This window comes from Octopus sinensis, linkage group LG4 (genome assembly GCF_006345805.1).
Source record: "Octopus sinensis linkage group LG4, ASM634580v1, whole genome shotgun sequence".
NCBI classification, from domain to species: Eukaryota; Metazoa; Mollusca; class Cephalopoda; order Octopoda; family Octopodidae; genus Octopus; species Octopus sinensis.
Window position 1 is genome coordinate 134,186,792 of NC_043000.1, and position 17,735 is coordinate 134,204,526.

A 17,735-nucleotide genomic window follows, 5' to 3' on the forward strand; every position below is an offset into this window, starting at 1 on the left:
GGACAGGCTGCCTGCGATGCAGCCCACAAAATCTAGGTTTCCTGTGTCAAGTTCACTTTCTGCTTAACATACTTACCACAAACCCAGAAAGATACCCTTCCTACAAGTAATCACTTTCTAATATGGACTGAGAATATTTTATCATGCAATCAACACTCGAGTTGTCTGCAGCAAGGATAAAGTCTTCCCTACCCTATTCTTCATAATATCTAATGGTGAAACCAGTTAGCTGCTCTGGCAATGATCATGCTCGGATGGGGCTCTTAGCACTCCCCTAGCACAGATGCCAGTCATCGAATTTGAAATCGAAATCAAATTTGATGACTGGCATCCATACTAGTGGAGTGCTAAGAGCACCATCCGAGCGAGGTCATTGCCAGTGCTGCTGGACTGACTCCTGTGCAAGTGGCACTTAAAAAACATCTTGTGAGCATGGCCATTGCCAGTACCGTCTGACTGACCCCCATGCCAGTGGCATGTAAAAGCACCCACTACACTCTCGGAGTGGTTGGCATTAGGAAGGGCATCCAGCTGTAGAAACTCTGCCAGATCAAGATTGGAGCCTGGTGCAGTCATCTGGTTCACCTGTTCTCAGTCAAATCATCCAACCCATGCTAGCATTGAAAGCAGACGTTAAACAATGATGATGAATACAGTACCCAAATAATCTCCAAAGCATCAGCACATATGCATATTCAGAGGTAGGGGAGAGAAACAAGCTGGCAGACACAGAAGAAAAAGGGAGACAACAGTAAATTGCTAAAAAGTAAACAAAGAATTCACATTTCCTTCAAACATACTGAACAAACAGAAATCCAATTTCTGCCTTCAAATTTAACCCATAAACATTTAAACCAGCCATACCTGGTCCAAATATTCTGCCTGTTTTAAGTTGAAAAAAGCCCAATCTGGACTTTCACACATACCCCACAATGTCATTCTAAATACAAACAATCACATTGAAATGTCGAAGCTACAAGATAATGCATGATTAATTCAAAGCAATAAGCATTATATTTGACAAAGTAATCTGAATGATAAAGGGTTAATCAACTGAAGAATCTGCATAACCTGAAACCCTCCCCAATAAATCTTCAGTGTGTTTGATTTTGAGAATTAGATGTGAAGACAATGCAGTAGACTGTTTTTGCCAGTTACAGGGATGAGAACAAACCAACACTGGCTGTCAAGCAGTGGTGGTGGTACAAACACAACTATATATATATATATATATATATATACACACACACACATATACACACACACACACACATACACACAACAGGCTTCCAAACAGTTTCCATTTAGAAAATTCCCTCACATGGCATTGGTCAGCTTGGGGGTATAGAAGAAAACACTTGGCCAGAGGCTGAGCAGTGGAACTGAACTCAAAACCACATGGCTGCAAAGTAAGCTTCTAAACCACATCCATGCCAGTATGCCAAGTCTGTTCAGTGCTGGTATCTTTCTTTCTAACAACAATTAATGGGAGTGATATCAGAGAATAACAAGTGAAAGTAAGCTAAGCAAGGTGTTCTGTACAGGACCAGAACACAAATGGCTACAGCAAGCCTTGGACATGTGACTATTGTAGTCAATAGTCCAGCACTTCAAGCTACTAGTTCCTGTGCCTGTTTGAGTGCAATCTGAACTGTTGAAAGTTGATATTTACAGAGAAAACATGAACAGGATGTGGATTTCGCTAATCAGAAAACTGATTCTGATAGAGATAGACAGATGGAGAAACAAAGTGGGGGAAAAGGCTAAGGACAGAATCAATACTTATTAAATGTAGTAGGGGGAACATTATTGACTAATTTGAGCAAGACTTTATAAACTTGCAAAACAGTGCAGTTAAACCATGAAATATTAACTCTACCTCTTTCAATAACACTTCTGCATGTACATGTGTGTAATAAAAAATAACAAAGAGACCGTTTCTGAGGCCATCTTGCAAAATGTTTTCTTAACAAAGGACTGTGATCCCATTGTCACAGTGCTGGCTTTAACAGACACGTTGCATAGCGCTACTTTGGCTAATTTGATGTATATGAAGGCTATGGCTAAGGTACAAAGAATGAAGAAGGATCAAAGCTCTTTCAGTTCTGCGATGAAAGTGAGCTAACAACTTGCAACACTAACTTCAGGAAACCAGCCAGCAGTCTGATTACCTACTAATCTGGCAAATATACAGCCAAATAGACTCCATACTCACCAGGAAGTAAGACAACTAACTGGTTGTGAATATTAGATTTTTCCCTACAGAAGAGTGTACCACAGACTAACAACCAATGACCTAAGTGCAATACAGGCTCAGAGGTGATTTGGAGAAAGAAGATATGGAAGATGAAGGATCTCTTGACCAGAGTAGATTCAGAGAAGTACTTGATGACACATTATAAAAGGAGGAGAAAGAAAAATATGTACAACATAGAAAATATATGAAGTTTTTTTTTTTTTTTTTTTTTTTTTTTTTTTTATACAAGACCCTGCTGCAAACCACAAAAGAGATCTGTGTTTAACACAAAGATGAAAGACTATCATGGTGGTGGAGAAATGGAATGATACAGTAAATACAGTCATAAAAAGCTTTGAGACAAACCTGAAAAAGTGGAAGGAAGGAAGAATAGTAGGCGGCTAGATTAGAAGATATACATCACCTATACTAAACAACTGTAGGAACTCACTAAGTTAGACATATAACTTCTTTTTCTGCATTGTGAAGATCAAAGCAATGCCAATGCAAGTCAAGAAGTTAGGGAAAAGTATGTGCAGAGAGATAGCTCCTATTGATGCTAAAATGAAAGGAGAGAAGTGCTACTATGAGGAGCATGGAGAGAGGCAGGAGGGATAACGAGAGAGAGAACAAGGGAGAAAGAACAAGAGAGAGAGCAAGGGAGAGAGAACAAGAGAGAGAGAGAAAGAAATGATAAGGTTAAAGATTTTCTAAAGAAGCTACAACAGAGGAATCAAATTGATGAACAAAGTTCCAAAAGTAACAAAATGAGTTATAGTACAGACAGCTAATTAAGAAGATAATTAGCTTAAATGTGATACAGTTTAGATCTGTACCAAGAGGTACAGGTACTCTCCTTTCAGTGGGACAACTAAATGAGTTTTTAACAAACCATTATGCATGGCATTTGTTAAACTGGAAAAGGCCTTTCACAGGATACCATGTTCTTTAGTCTTGTCTATGAAAACAAGATGCAGATAAATTGCTTGTGAATGTAATTCAAACTATGTGCAGAAATGTCATCACCATGGTAAACAATAACAAGCTCAGCAAAGAATTTAGCAAGCAGGATGTTGTCTATCAGGGGTCAGTTTTCAAACTCCTACTTATAGTTCTCCATGCCATAACAGAGGAGTTTAAGACTGGGTGTCCATAGGAACATCTGTATGTTGAGCTTAGAAGCAAGAGGCTTCAAAGTAAACTTAAAACAAAATTCTAATTAGCAGGAAAGAAATCAGGTATGCTACATTCTGGGAAATTGTTATGTTTAGTATGCAGGAAAAGGTTTATGTCTAGATAAACTATGAATGCCCAGTAGATGCAAAAGCATCACAAGCCGGCTGACAGAGAAAACTTCACATGTAGCAAGCGAACAGAGCAGTGCTGAATTGCGGGTCTTGTTTGCACTTCATAGGTTAGTAGTTAATAGGCATTGAAATATTTCTTTTAACTCCAAAGAGAAAGGCTACTCTCTCAATTACAGATTTTGAGGTCATCGCCAGTGCCGCTGGACTGGCTCCTGTGCAGGTGGCACATAAAAAGCACCATTTGGGTGTGGCTGTTGCCAGTACCACCAAACTGGCCCTCGTGCCGGTGGCACGTAAAAGCACCCACTACACTCTCGAAGGGCATCCAGTGTAGAAACTCTGCCAGATCAGAATGGAGTCTGGTTTGCCAGACCTCAGTAAAATTGTTCAACCCATGCTAGCATGGAAAGCAGACGTTAAATGATGATGAAAGATGTGCACTCACCAAGAATTCTTCTCTGATAATAGAGCCTAGCATTTGGAGCACTGGCTGCCTGTAACTCATGTTTAGAGCAGTGCAGTCTTATGGTGTTTTCTTGACATGCAGTTATTGTGGTGTTTTTTTGTTGTTGTTATTTTTCCTATTGAAGGAAACAAAATTAGCATGATCCTACTGGAGGATGTTTTCAAGGTCTCTTTTCATGGAGTCAATGGATAAACTGGTGTAGGGTGCCTAGGTTGCATGTAGATAATGCTTTGGTGCACAAAAAATTACAGAGGAATGAAAGGTGGTATCATGTGAATAGAAAAGTGGGTATGGTTGGAGGTGATGGCAAGTATACCAAGGTAAAGGAGAAAGAATATAGGGAAACAAAACTGAAACCTGGGGTATACCAAAGTTGATAGACTGTGGATAAGGGAGACCCATCAGTGCATGCTGCAACAGTATACTCCAATAAGAAACCAATGATTCAAGAGATGAAAGACGGGCGAAATCATTAAGTAGGCAGTTTTCACAGGAGACTCATGTTCCAGATGAGTCAAAAGCTTTGTTGATACAACACTACTTATGTGAAATTTCTTAAGGGCAAGAGCCCCATTGGCAAATGGCAAGGAAAAGCAGGTCTCAAGTAGATCAAAATTTGCAAAAGTTGTTAAGTTAACTATAAAACTTAACTAGCAACAAACAATTTAATGCCTTTCTAAAAGAATCTCTTGAAAAAATATCACAGCAGCATGAAATGGCATAAATATTTCACACATAAAATAATTTGATGTAAAATTTAAGTTTACAATTTATATATTTTAAGGAATATTGCTTTAAATATTAATTATCTTTATAAACTATTTGCATAAACTGAGTTAACTATCTGAATAAACTATAAGCATTAATATTTTCTAATCAAATTCACACACTAATATTTAAAATATGAATTTTACAAACAAACAAATAAAAATTAACTGAACTGATAATGAAATCAAATTCTTAAAAGCAAATGTCAGGCCAAGGTAAAAAAAAAAAAAACCATACATTTTATTTCATATAATCATTAAAATACTTCTTACATATTTTCTCAAAGTGTTAGTAGTAACTTAAGAATGTGATCTTCACTTCCATACATTTAAAATATTCAAACTAAATAGATAACCTTTTTAGGTAAATAACTAATAGGTTTCCAATATTAAGATGAAGTAGGATACTTTATGGCTGGAGTTCTTATGTACCAACTAACACACATACAGTCAGACCAATGATATCAGCCACAGCTGTTAGTTGTCTAATAAGAGCCAGCAGCAATATAAAAGTTACAAAGTAGGTTATTTTCTATATATTTTATAGTAGATTCTTTTTCTATAACAGACAAGTAATTGATATGAAAGTCTATGTAGTGGCTTAATGACATCATATTAAACAAGAGAAGTGCCTGTTTCAAATCAACGTTCCAGCTAAAGTCTATGTTGCTTTATTACTGATTTGTTGTAGAATTAAAAAATTTGGGGGGGCATAAATCCCTTTTATTTTGGTACGTATGTGTGTATGGTGTATCTGTGTTAGTGATGTGTGTGTATTTACAGTGTGTGTATGTGTGTAGGGTCGAGGGAAGGGGTGCTGTGTGTGTGGTGCATGTTCACAAGTTTGCATACCCTACCAGTATAGTGTTACTGAGTTACCAACCACATCTGTATTGCAGGTTCAAATCCTGACCAAGCCATTTTATGTGCTCTTCACACCTGTGATTTCCAGCTGTATCCATTTGATTTTCTGCAAGAACCTACAACTAAACATGTTGAAGGATTCTACAAAATGTTAAGCTTGATAATTTCTGATGACCTTTCAGTGCAATCACATATCTAAAACATGGTAAAAACTGTATCCCAATGACTAGGTTTCCCCTTCAACTTTCAAAAGCAACTGACCTTCTGTAAAGCACAAATGCGGCTCACATATCAGAGATATGTGCAGCTGCTACACACACACACACACACACACACTTTCGTATCTATAGAAGAGGTTAGCTAGTTGTCAAACTGCCACTTTCTAGTACAGTACAACTACTGACCCATCAATTTATTGGATCCTCTTTTACTATTGGTTCCTACAATGGTTCTTACATATTTTCTCAATAGTTCCTACATTTCTACAAAAATGAACTGGACCAATCTTACATATTTTCTCAATAGTTCCGACATTTCTACAAAAATGAACTGGACCAAGCTATGTACATTCATCCTCTATTTTTGTCAAATCTATTGTCTCACCCACACATCTCACATTAAACATTGGCATGCAACTCTATGGATCTCCTGTCAAACAGTAAAAGACACTCATGAGTTTTGAGAGCTTATAGACTACATTGTCCTAATATATATGGTTAATTCACATTACTTTGTAAGGTGCAAAGGGCTGGTTTCCTGGTTTCTCTGGTGTATATTTTCCTCCCTGGAGAGGATACCAGTCCATTGCAAGATAACTTACTTTAATAGCTGAGTGAACTGGAGCAACATAAAATGAAGTGTTTTTCTCAAAGACACAATGCATTACCCAAGCCAGGAGTCAAAGACACAAGGCATTACCCAATCCAGGAATCAAAGACAATGCATTACCCAAGCCAGGAGTCAAAGACACAATGCATTACCCAAGCCAGGAATCAAAGACACAATGCATTACCCAATCTTGGAATCAAAGACACAGTCGATTAGATTGGCTCCAGTACACAACTGGTACTTAATTTAACAACCTTAAAACGATGAAAGGCAAAGCTGATCACAGCAAGCAATGCCCACAATTAAGTTCGTCAGTGGCTCCGTCTTTGTAAATGGAATTAGTTTCTCTGCAATAGGCAGTGGAAGTACTCAACAATTGATGCATGCAGTATTTGTCTCAAACACAGAGGAACTCTTCAGTAATGGCTCAATGATATACTCTATCATAATTACTGCTGCTGCTATCTATATAGCAAAGTTTGATAATGCACAATAGCAACATTATAATCACACACACACACACACACACACACACATACACACACACACATACATACATACGTACATACATACACACACACACAAAAATATTGAATATGATTATGGACTTTTTTTTTTTAAATAATTATCTCTCAAGTTGGTAACTAAGAAAATCTAGTAACCAAATATAAAACTTTAAAAAGATACTAAAAACAGACAAAAAAAAACCCATGCATTTTATGTTTTAATTAGATATTTTAGCTGTTAAAAGAAAATCAATGTTTCTATAGCTACCTACACACTTTTAGTTCAAACAGATGGTACCCACCTTATTCTAAAAATATGTCTAATGCAAAAAAAATCATTTTTAAAAATAAATTTGTCTTCAAAAATGTTTTCTTTTTCTGTTATAACAGCAAAGAATTGTAAATAGGCTCAAGAGCAGAAATTCTGTGAGAGTTGTATAGTTGATTATATTGATCCCCCCTATCAACCTTGGAAGGGTGAGAATGTTTATCTTGATAGGGTTTGATCTTGCAAAGTAAAGAGATGCATCTAGATAGCAAGGCATTTTGTCCATCTCTCTACCAATTTTGCCAGCCACAGCTCAACCCTATTAAAGTAATGGTAAATTCTGTGTAATTTCAATAAAGTTTTAGGCAAATGATTTTGTTTCAAATTGGAGTTATTTATTCTGTCATTCTGCATGAGAAAATTTTAAGTGGAAATGTTAAAGTGAAAATTTTCTCTTTGTTGATGGCTTAGGTCATAGGCTTTTGACACTATTATTAACTATGTGATAACAAAGTCCTTAAAGCAAGGTTTTTGTAACATAGAATATCAAAATACTAAGTGCTTTAACTGCTTCAATTACCCATAATCAGACTGAATTATGTATTTAATGCTTTTGTTTCAAATTATACAGGTGGTGCTAGCAATAAAAAAAAAAATTTTGACTGGATGTTGTTACACATTTAACAACTGTCAAACAAGTCAAGAGAATAATTGCAGAGCCAAATAGAGATATTCAGCAAATAGCCACCTCCACTCCAAACAAACAAACAAAAAAAGGAGATAAGCCTGGAAATAAATTTAACAATTGTTTTCATTTAAATATTCTTAAAGATGATCAAATATATAGATGGGAAAAGTCCCATAACCTTTAATGAATCATTAGGTCATGAATAAATGTTTTATCGTTATGGTGTGTCATGTATGGGAGTCCATCTCTTTGAGTACCACAAAGATGGAGAGAGAAAAAAAACACTATTTCTTCTGGTTCTTCATGTTATGGGATTAGATCCTGCAAAGGTCAACCTTGCCTTTTGTCCTTTTGGGATTGCAAAAACAGAATACCAGAAGAGTACTGATGAAGATGGTATTGACCTCAAAACTGCTTACCTTGTACCTAAATCAGAAATAATAACGACAGTTCTTTCTACTGTAGGTGCAAGCCCCGAAATTTTGGAGGGAGGGGGCTAGTTGATTACATCAACTCCAGAGCTCAATGGACACTTATTTCATTGAACCTCAAAGAATGAAAGGCACAAGACAGACAGTATTAAGGGGAAAGGTGTTAGTCAATACCTATTTCTTTATTATCCACAAAGGGCTAAACACAGAGGGGACAAACAAGGACAGACATAGGTATTAAGTCGATTACATCGACCCCAGTGCGTAACTGGTACTTAATTTATCGACCCCGAAAGGATGAAAGGCAAAGTCGACCTCAGCGGAATTTGAACTCACAACATAACGCAGATGAAATACCGCTAAGCATTTCGCCCAGCGTGCTACCGTTTCTGCCAGCTCGCCGCCTTTTGTTAGTCAATACCATTGACTCCAGTACTTGACTAGTACTTGATTGATTCCAGAGAATGAAAGTCAAAGTTCACCATAGCAAGATTTGAGTTAAGACTATCAAGAGCTAAGAAAAATACTGCAAAGCACTTTTACTCATGCTTTAACAATTCTGCCAGCTAATAATAATAATAATAATGATGCAGTAAAATGCCCTGATGCAGTATCAGGCAGTGGCTCTCATGGCTTCTGATCTTAACTGATTGGAAGTGTTATCATGTACATTGTTTTGTCTTGGTATAAAAGATGGGCTACAGCAAATATTCTGCTCAATACCACAGATTTGCTTGTCAGTTGTTTAACCATAACCAGTTGAGCATGTCCCTTAGTGGCTGATGATATGTGCATCTCTGATCACGAGCAGAAGTAGTGGGGGAGCATCATAGACATGTGTTGAGAGGGATTCTTTGGGGTTTGAATAATTCACCTCTGGAAACATGGGTGGTTCTTTCAACATCCTTACACAACCCTTATTCAGGGACCTTTTGAGCGGGATGGGCTACTCAACCTGAAGAAATTTCTAGCTGGGCCCCACCTGCAAAGTCATGTGCTGTTTATCTTGATATGAGATCACCATGTCGCGCACATATGGTTGTGATGCATGTGCCTGGTGTACCCTTATCAGACGGGTAGTCATGATGGGTATATTGGGCTTCGTATATTTTACCCCTGTGTCACTTTGATGGCATGCACTGCCCTCTCACTCAATAATAATAATAATAAATAATAATAAATAATAATAATAATAATAATAATAATAATAATAATAATAATAATAATAATGCAGTACCAGGCAGTGGATCTCATAGCTTTTGAGCTTAACTGATTGGAGGTTTTATTATGTACATTGTTTTGTCTTGGTATAAAAGACGGGCTACAGCAAATATTCTGCCTCAATACCACAGATTTGCTTGTCAGTTGTTTGACCGTAACCAGTTGAGCATATCCCTGAGTGGCTGATGATATGTGCATCTCTAATCACGAGCAGAAGTAGTATGGGGGGGGGGGGGCATTATAGCCATATGTTGAGGGGAATTCTTTGGAGTTTGAATAATTCACTTCTGGAAACATGGGTAGTTCGTTCAACATCCTTAAACAAACTTTATTCAGGAACCTTTTGAGTAGGATGGGCTACTTGACCTGATGAAAATTCTAACTGGGGCCCACCTGCAAAGTCATGCACTGTTTATCTTGATATGAGATCACCATGTTGCTTACATACGGTTGTGATGCATGTGCCTGGTGTGCTCTTATCAGTCAGGTAGTCATGATGGGTATACTGGGCTTTGTATATTTTTACCCCAGTGTCACTTTGATGACATGCACTGCTCTCTCACTCAATAATAATTGCACTACACTCTTGAGGTAGTTGGCATTAGGAAAGGCATCCAGTCATAGAAACCATACTGAATCAGATTGGAACCTGATGCAGCTTACCAGTTTTCAGTCAAACCATCCAACCCATGCCAGCATGGAAAATAGATGTTAAATGATGATTTTCTACAATAGGCAAAGGCCTGAAATTTGGGGGAGGGGGTAAATCGATTACATCAACCCAATATTCAACTGGTACTTATTTTCTCGACTGCAAAAAGATGAAAGGCAAGCCAGAAGTATAGATACAAGACAACAGGTGCTTGGTACCAACATACACTGGAAGAGATAGGCAAAGATCCTCTGGAACTTTAATTTCCAGACAGATGTGTCAGAGCACCAAAAGCTGGATATAGCAACCTCTAGGGTGGACAAACAAGAGTGCCTAATAATTGATGTGGCAGTGCCAGGAAATCAACAAATCATAAAAGGAAAAAGGTTGATAAATATGGAGAACTGAGATCACCAAGATGTGGCAGCTACGAGAGGTTAACATAAAGGTTATCCCTATTGTCATCGGAGCATTGGGTTCAATACCACCAAACCTGAAGAAACATCTGGAAGCTTTAGAAATACCCTACAATCTTGGTATATAGCAAAAATCAGCTTCACTTGGAATTGCATGCATATTGCGTAAAGTAGTCTGTCAGAGGTCCGTGTTGTAACTTGACAGACAGTGCAAACCCCCAGCAGACATAATATCTTCAATCTATAATATCATGATTATTGGATACTGTGCAATGCCTTCAATAATAATAATCCTTTCTACTAAAGGCACAAGGCCTGAAGTTTTGGGAGAGGGAGGAGTCAATTATATCGACCCCAGCATTTCACTGGTACTTAATTTATTGACCCCGAAAGAATGAAAGGCAAATTCGACCTCAGAGGAATTTGAACTCTGACTGTAAAGGCAGACAAAATGGCGATAAGCATTTTGCCCAGTGTGCTAACAATTCTGCCAGCTCATCACCTTGCTAATAATAATAATATTAATATTAATCTTTTTTACTGTTGGCACAAGGCCTGAAATTTTGTTGGGAGGGGCTAATCAATTCCATCAACCCCAGTGCTCAACTGGTATTTATTTTATCAACACTGAAAGGATGAAAGGCAATGCTGATCCAAGTGGATTTGAACTCAAGAATGCAAAGAACCAGAAGAACTGCTGCTAAGCAATTTGTTCAAAGTGTTAATGATTCTGCCAGCTTACTGCTGTGATAATAGCAATTCTTTCTAATTTAGGCACTAGGCCCGTAATTTTGAGGGGAAGGGGAAGCTGATTACATCAACTTGATGGCTCTTTATTTTATTAACCCTGAAAGGATGAAAGGGTTAATAAAAGCAGAATTTGAACTCGGAACTTAAAGAGCCAGAAAAATGCTGCTAAGCATTTTGCTCCATGTGCAAATGATTCTGCCAGCTCACCATAATAATAATAATAATAATAATGGATTATAGATATATCATGCCCAGCTGACAAGGTATGCGATAAGGAAGAAAGAAAAGTCAATAGATATGACAGGTTAGCTTGGGAGGTTAAGCAGTTGTGGTCGATAAAAAAGGTGGTAGTAGTACCAATAATTGTCAGAACCCTGGGAACTGAGTAAAAATCTTGAGAACTATATGGAACAAATAGGGGCTGCAATAAGGGCGGAGCACTTGCAGAAAACAGCACTGCTTGGAACCGCTTTAATACTCTGGATGGTGCTCGAAAAATAAGGGGTGTTACCTTAGTTCACTGGTAGTGAACAGCTGGCACTGTAGTACATCTCCAGCAATAGAAGCTGCGCAAACACAATAAATAATAATGTCTATGGTAGAGCAGCAGCACCCATAACCGCTATGAAACATAGGTTGTATCAAATACTCAAATGCATTAAGCATTACCTATTTAGCTATCACAACTACTAACAAGATACATTCGAATTACAACTGTTCAATCACACATTAATAGTGCTTTGGTATTTTATCACAAAATAAAATCATTATTAACCTAATAGGATTATTACTGATATATTTTGAGATTCTCATATCACAGCATGAGTCGGTTTAATTCTGTAATACTCTAAACAAGTGTAACTGAATACTTGGTAATGCTGTTGTAACTAGTACAATTACAACCCAAGAAAACTGAATCCCTTGCTCTTTACATTAGGCAATGTCATATAATACAATGGCGCCAAATCTTTCTCTTTCTCTCTCTTTCTTTCCTTCTCAATATCATACCAGCTAGATTCATGAAAAGCACGGTAATATATTCCACATTCACTTCACAACAAAGAATAGTACAGTGATATAATGAAATCTAAAACAAAATGTGAATTCATAACCAATTACTCAATATCCATTTGACCAGCTCTAACTAATACGACTACCACCACCACCATCATCATTATATTGTATCCTTAAAGCAAAGAATTATTCACTTAGCTTACAAGACTAGTTTATTATCATTATTATTTAAAGGTGGCAAGCTGTCAGAATCATTAGCATGCCAGGCAAAATAATTAGCAGCATTTCATCTGTCTTTACATTCTGAGTTCAAATTCTGCCAAGGTCAACTTTGCCTTGTCAATGTAATTGACTTATCCCTCCTCAAAATTACTGACCTTGTGTCAAATTTTGAAATTATTATTACTGTTGCTATTACTATTTAAATCTCCTGTTTCAAGCTCTCAGAATACAGTTTTGATATTTTCAAATACAGGGAAGGAAAAATTTACATGAAAATATCTAAATAAGGACATGTTCCCAAAAGGAATTTATTTTATGATGTAAATTCTACGAAATACTTCTACAGAATATCAGTATTAATATATTATACATCATTGAAGCCTCCTCTCAGAGAGATTGAATTCGGTTTTGATGCAATATATATGATAGTAATCAAGCAACTTAGGATACCATTTTACAGTCTGAATATGTTAACACTCATTGATTTTAGATTAATGAGTGTTAAATTCATAACAAATGAATAGATAACGAGCAAATATACAATTTAAAAAAATACATTTATTACACAATTTGACAGGCATTCATATGTTAGATATTAATGGATTTTGCTAAAATGTGCAATGTTTTTACGATGGTTCTTTCAGCAGATTTACTGCTTCTTGATGATTCATCATCTAATCTGGTATTTGTTGCATCTAGAATGCAATACCTTCCCAGCCACCATACCCTTCAGAAATATTTGTATACACACACAAGCATATATGTGTATGAGTAAGAGAGAAAAGGGGAGAAAGAAAGCGGGAGGGGTATAAACATATGAGCCATATTTATCAACAGTACATAAAATTGGCTGAAAAGAATGCTCAGTTTAATTTATATTTGTTTGAGTGGATAGAAACTGTAGGAAGTACTTTGATAAATATCTTACATGCCAGAATACACAAACCACATTTATTATAATATATCTATAAAGCAACCTGTCTGTTAAACATCTGCTCATTTCTATTTTGCCACTTTATAGATTGAACTGATAAAGTAATCAACTGAAAGAGTCAATAATAAAAGTTATTTTTGAAAATAAACTATATTGAAATTTCTTTTATTCCCAATCCAAGATGGATTGGAAGGAAAGAGAAGGGAAAATGAAACAATATCAAATTCAAAAATTTTAATTGGGGGAAAAAATGATTTTTAAAAAATGATAAAAAGAAATGAAAAGAGAGCTGGTTTTTATGCATGTGGAGAAATGATTTTAATACGGATGAGTAAATTTACATAAGATCATTTAGTCAGGTCTTGTAATTAAAAATTTCAAGTAGTCAGACAGCCTGGTATATGATATTTGTCCTAGATATGTCAATGACTTCTACATAACATCATCACCATTATATATATTTTTTTTATTTAGTTACATTTTAATTTACAAGTGTCATCAAATAATAATTAAGGTTTTAAACATGAGGTTTACATAGCAGCACCTTCAAGACATTATGTGTTTCAAAAATAGGGCTGGGAAGATTAGATTTATTCATAAGAGCAAACAATAACTTTAATATGAGCTGTTTTATTTATTTTTCCCTCCTTTTTAAAACCATGAAGTGTCAAGTCAAATAAATAGGTTTAAGGAAGGAAGTTTATACAGTCAGTATGTTTTATAATTGCAATAAGATTAACAGATAAGAAAACACAGACTTACAGAGTGGAAGAGGAATAAATTCAAAAGAAAGGTAACTGTAAAGTATACTAGCCATCTCAATATGGCTAACCACTAAGGGTGGGTGTTACTGTAGCTTTTAGCCCCAGGAGATCATCGTCTCCAGCTGGCTTTAGACACACTTTCTGTACCCTTATGATATTTGCAAAGGGAGGTCACCCTCTCTTCTTCCAGTTTTACCCAACATAACAGAATGCAGAGTTATTGAAGTATATCCCATACTTGTAATCTCTTTGGTTTGATACTCAACACAAGCTACCACAAAGCCCTTAAATGAGTCTTAATTTCACAGCTAAACCAAATACATATGGCTGTACATTTAGTTATCTTACTTTTTGTTTCAGTTACTGAACTGCAACCAAGTTAAAGCACCACCTTGAAGGGTTTTAGTCAAACAAACCAACCACAGTAGTTTATTTTGCTTTTGTTTAAGTCTAGCACTTCTATCAGACCTTTTGCTGAACTGCTAGATTAAGGGGACATAAACAAACCAATATCAGTTGTCAGGCAGTGGGGGTGGGGAGACACATACACAAAAAAAAAAAGCCTCCATAGTTTCTGTTTATGAAATTCACCCACAAAGGCATTGGTTATCCTGGGGCTATAGTACAAGACACTTGCTCAAGGAATCGCACAGTGGGACAGAACCCAAAATCACACGGTTGTGAAACAAGCTGTTTAACCACATAGCCATTTATGCATATATTTATTTAACAGAATGATTAGTTTTATTCTAATTAGCATAAAACCTGGCAGTAATATGTATAGCATGTTTGTCTATCAATTGAAAAATGATGTTTAGTCGCTGGCTTTGCACTTCTTTCTGAATGAGGTTAATCAATTTTATATTATTTCTCCAACAGCAAAAACACAGTGGTGAATTTGAATGCAAACTAAGAAGATGTGAATAACAGACTTCAGTGTGAAAATTAAATGATCTTCTTACCTAAGAACAAAATGACCAAACAATCAAAAGTGTTGTAAAAACCAAAAAAATTTTTAAAACTTGTAAAACAATGAGTACATCCCTTTAACCCTTTCGTTACTGTATTTATTTTGAGATGCTCTGTGTTGCTTCCAATTATTTTAAATATAAGAAAGAATTTAGTATGATGATGATGAACATCGTTATCATTGAGCTAGTGTTAGGAACATAAATTGTGACTAAGATTTGGTGGAAATTTTGAATTCAAAACTTATGAAAACAAGACATTTATACTAAAGAGCCAGAGCCGGTTTCAGCCGGGTTGGTAACGAAAGGGTTAATAGTGAATAAGGGAAGGGGGTACGCCTTAAGATGATACTGAAATATAAGAAAACACTTGAAAAGCTGCTGTTTGAAATAGAATATGGTAGCCTCAATGCATGATAAGGAAGAAACAGTAGTAATCAGCTTCTAAATTAACATTAATTCATTCCAGTTTATTCTACATGAAATACAATTATGACAGAACAATTAGATGTCTGTTCAGGTCAAGGCAATAGGTCTACATTCAACATTGTTGTTAAGCAAATAAAAGTTCAAGAGGTAGAATTGAGAAAATATTATGTAATGAATAGAATAGCAGGTTTTAGCACAGATTTTCTTCTTTATAAGAGACACATAAGAGAACAAGTAAAAGACAGATGAATTATGCCTGCTGTTTGGGCAACAAGAGCAATAGATTTACTATCTAACAGCTGCTGAAATGATTCAGTATACCTTTGGCACATGGAGGTGGATGAGTAAAAGAGAAGAGTGAGAAACAAAAAAGCTGACAGAAGGAGGAGGAGGAAGAAAGGGAGGTGAATAAAGAGAGGGAGGACATGCACACATTAACCAATGGATGACTCAGACCTTCCAGGAATGGAAGGGAGTAGGGATGTGAGGAAAATGAAGATTTCTCGATCCTCCAGTACATCAATCGTTTTATAACTCCAAAAAAGGCAAAAATATGGCTCATCAAATAAGGGAAAGGGTAGTGAAACAAATAATCTACAAAATAGAATTATTACATACAGATGAACCATTTATCGATAGCATTAATTACTATAAATTTAATATTTTAAAAACCAGCTAATTTAGAAATCTTTTTCTCCATTCTAAATCAAAATGTTATAAACACACAGTGCCTAATCCTAGAAAAATGATACTGAAACAAGCTACATTCTTGAAATTAAATTTCATACCATTCTTTGAATTCATCTAAAGTAGGCTAATCAAAAAAATGTTATATATAACTTGCCTGCTGAATGAAGGAAGAATTGAAAATTAATTAGCTTTAATAACAGAAAACATTAAATTGTACTTAATTATATAAGACTGTCATAAATTCTTGTCCTCTGCTAGCAAATTCTCCTTCAGTAATGTAAACATTTAACTTACATTTTTACCAAAAAAAAAAGAGAAAAACTCTTAAATGACAGAAAGCTTGTAAATTTAAAATTATTGCTCAAATATCAAAATGAGAAATAAAGTATTACTACAAGTATTAATTACAAAACTGGTGTCAAATTTTTTACCAGCAGACTGGAGAAAGACTTAGTTTTAAAAAGAAAAAAAATTAAGAATGCTTACCCTAAATACACTTAGAATTCTTATATGAACATTAATGAAAGTATAAGAGATTACCTGATTAATTACCATATGGAAATTTAGACAATTATTACCAAGCAGTATTATACAAAAAAAATGACTGCAAATAACTGGCTTACTGGTCAACTGACTTGTGTGTCTATGAAAACATTTGCCATGTAAATCTATTTAAAGATTGTTTCAAGTGTTTCCATGTGGATTTAAGTTGATTTTATCAGAGGATAGTCAATATACTGAAAAGGAATGTAAGTGATAAAATCTACAGAAATATTCATATATTGACCATTGTAGCATAATTAGTTAAGAAACGCTAATACACAGAGCAAAAGGTATGTAACCCAAGGTTTTATTCCTACAAAGTTTTGACATCTAAAAAATGTATAATCATAATCCGAGTTATTAATCAGAAAGGTTGAACTTCTTCAAAGTCATTACATCCTTCCGTCTTCAAAATAGTTTCATAAATGCCAAATCCATGACATACTGCAGGTATATCTAAAATGGTACACTCACACCAGTGATCAGAATATTAGATCATATCTCAGAAAAAGTCATCTACCTCATAAACAAGTCCATTTCCCTTAACTGTTTCTAATGACAAACCTATGAACCTATTGTATATTTATTCCTTATGTCAGTACAACAAAACTTACTACTGTTCCACTAAACTTGTTCTATACAGCTTCTAATTAACTTTTAAACTATTACACTTGATACTTTTCTTACCATCAATCATTCATTTATCATTCCCTACAATAGATATTCACGACCAATATACTTTATCTCATTCTCAACAATAATCTATTTGTA

The 17,735-nt window shown here is 35.6% G+C and overlaps 1 protein-coding gene across 23 annotated transcripts in view; it reads right to left on the minus strand.

Moving 5' to 3' along the window:
* Positions 1–17,735, minus strand: part of LOC115211100 (rap guanine nucleotide exchange factor 6) — a 508,151-nt gene that overhangs the window by 110,671 nt on the left and 379,745 nt on the right. The window contains exon 1 of one of the 23 annotated variants that reach the window (XM_036502526.1): positions 16,962–17,045. The exons of the other annotated variants lie outside the window; for them this stretch is intronic. The gene's annotated coding sequence lies outside the window, so the exon portion shown is untranslated. Of the gene's footprint in view, positions 1–16,961; positions 17,046–17,735 lie in introns of those variants that run through there. 23 annotated transcript variants of the gene reach the window in all.